This window comes from Salvia splendens, chromosome 13 (assembly GCF_004379255.2).
Source record: "Salvia splendens isolate huo1 chromosome 13, SspV2, whole genome shotgun sequence".
In the NCBI taxonomy this organism is placed as follows: Eukaryota; Viridiplantae; Streptophyta; class Magnoliopsida; order Lamiales; family Lamiaceae; genus Salvia; species Salvia splendens.
In genome coordinates this window covers 22769808-22772816 of record NC_056044.1, presented here as the reverse complement: position 1 = coordinate 22772816, position 3009 = coordinate 22769808, and positions in this window count along the sequence as shown.

The window sequence follows — 3009 nt, the reverse complement described above, 5'->3', positions numbered from 1 at the left end:
TACTCCTCCTCCATGGTCTTAGAAATGGGTTATTCATAATATATCTCAAAGTTTAACTTATAGTGGACTTTTTAGTACAATAATTTTTTTTTGTACAAATATATAGCTCTATGTTTAGCTCCAAAATAAACACACGTGTTCAAATTTTGGTTAAATGACACAAATTATATACGCCTTCGTTAGTTTCATTTTGCCTCAAGAATTATAAACATTATCGATTTGTAATGATATTGTTTTGCTAGCTAGTTGAAAATCAAATCAACTATTGTATTTGTTTTACTACATGACTCATTACTAAGGGCGACAAGATGAAAAATCGTGCGTGTTGGGTTGCAGGTCAAGGTTTGGGTCGTTAACCCTGATAAAGATCAAACCGAATAAGGCCCACCCTTTATCCAACTTATTAAGAAAATTCGCAGTCCGAACACAAACCCGACATATTACCGTCAAACCTAAATACCACCAACATCCGACATGAACCTGTTAACGACATAATATAATACAGGTTGACACAACATGATAACGACATAAACCTGATTTACATTATTAAAATACGTCCTTCGTCCTTCTAAAAAATAGACAACTTTTAAAATAACAAGAGTTTTAATGCACAATTGGTAAAGTCAAAGATACTCTCTAGTCTCTACGACTCACTTTCTTTTTTGGTTTGTCCCAGCCAAGATGTCACATTACCAAAAATGGAAACACATTTATCGCTACTTTATTCTCTCTCTCTCTCTCTTACTTTACTCTCTACACTTAACACACAAAATAAAGTTGCATAAATTCATGTGCCGCCCAAGGAAGGGGTCACCTTTCTTGTGACAGAGGGAGTACTATAGAAAGAAAAAGTTATTGAAGTATAATCACTGGAGAATGAGATCCACCTCATCAGAGAGAAAAAAGTTTTCTTGAATATAATTGGACTATTTTTAAAGGACATCCTAAAATGGCAAATGTGGTATGTTTTTAAGGGACGGATGAAGTATGATATTACAAGATTAAACCTAATTTTAAAACATAATCTACACGATAAAAAAAACCTAATTTACATGTGTTATATGAACCTACAGAATAAAATTAAAGTTTAATTTTTTGTTAAAAATAATTATTAATAATATTATTAGTATTTTTGTAGATTATCCTAACCCAATTCAATCCAAACCCAGACCTAATCCTAATTATTGCGTTCCTAACACGTCAACTCAATAAGCACACGAATCCTATAAGACTTAACCCAAATTTTCTTTAATTTTGGGCGTATTCCTGTCATATTTTCATAACGCATCAAAAATTGCTAACCGAGTTTCTCTATCAACAACACATCAATTATTTTAGAAAAAGTCATTTGCACCAAATTAGGTATAGAGATAGAGCATGTATATGATATTTAATCTATCCCATAAAAATATGTACACTTTTTATTTTCATCTGCTCCATAAAAATATGGGCATATCCAAATATGGAAAGTTATCCCAATTTATTACTCATATGTAGTGGTGGAAGCAAAATTTTTTGTTAGTAGGGGCTTTACTATATGTACTCTCATTATCTACGAAAATAGTCTGGTGGATGAAATAAGTTTTAATGTTTGTTGGTACCATAAAAAGATAGAAAGAAACAATGGTAAAGTACAATAAGAGTGGAGCAAATTTGGTGGTAATCTTTCTATAAATAAAAACGATACTAATTTTGGTGAGCATACCAAAATAAGACTATTTTTTGTAAATATTTTTTTAAAAAATAAAAAATACACTAGTAAAAATACAAGAAGTTTTTGTATAATTAAGTTGAAAAGAAAAAAAGTCTAAAATTTAACTTATGGGTTAGAGTTACTAAAAAAATAAAATTTGAGTTTGCATTGATTATATGGAAAGAAAAATGAAATAATGCTTTGTTAATTATGATTCTGGAAAAAGTTGTTCGTGACACGAAAATTTAGAATTCATTAATTGAAAATCAAGTTATCAAATTGAAATTAGTTTACAGAGTCGAAAGAAAATTAAACAAAACACATTTTTAAAGAAATCCATATATTTCTATCAAAAGAATGGGCTTTTAAGAGTAGTTGTCCTTTTATTTTAATTTAGTAGACAATAAATGAACCGGCATTTTTAAAAAAAGCACAACAACTTGACACATTTTACTAGGAAGTTTATAATATTAATTGTAATAAAGTCATCTTCTTCCTCAAACTCATCTCGTCAGCTATTATTCTTCATTTTATCATTCGTAAATTTTTTATTTCTTATTCATTTCAGCCCCTATTATTACTCAACTTTTGATGATTTAGTCTTCAATAACATTAATTCAGTGAGGGCTGAAGGTAAATTTTAAAATTTTTAATCATTTTTGAAATAGAAAAAATTCAAAATAATATTTTGGGTAGGGGCTTAAGCCCTCCCCGATCTATACGTGTGTCCGCCAATGCTCATATATATCAAATTATTTACAACTTATAACACCATCAAGACACTAATAATAATGTGAGCCTCATTATCCACCAACACTATTTTAACTATCATTTTCCTCCCCTCTCTTACTTTAGAGCATTTCTAAGGGGAGAGGTAAATGAAGAGGTAACTAATATAAATATTTACCTTTTTAAAAAAAAAATCATTTTTCAAGGGGAGAGGTATTTGAGAAGGTATTATACATTTTCTCATTTTGAAGATGTATCTTTACCTCCCCATCAATGGAGAGGTAAAATCTTATAACTACCATATTTGCCTTCTTTTCATGAAAAACCCTTCTCCAAGGGGAAAGATATTTAAGAAGATATTACACTTTATGTTTTGGGTAAATTGCCTAAAAAGTCACAAACTTTGGGGAACGTTTGGTTTTTCCCACAAATTATAAAAGTTGCGCCTAAAGTCACGAACTTTATCGGATCATGCAAATTTCCCAAACTACCCGACCTGACGACATATTTTCGTTAAAAACTTATCCCACGTGGTATGCCGGATGCGTAACTTGGCAAAATTTCCGAACTTAGGTAATAAAACCTCT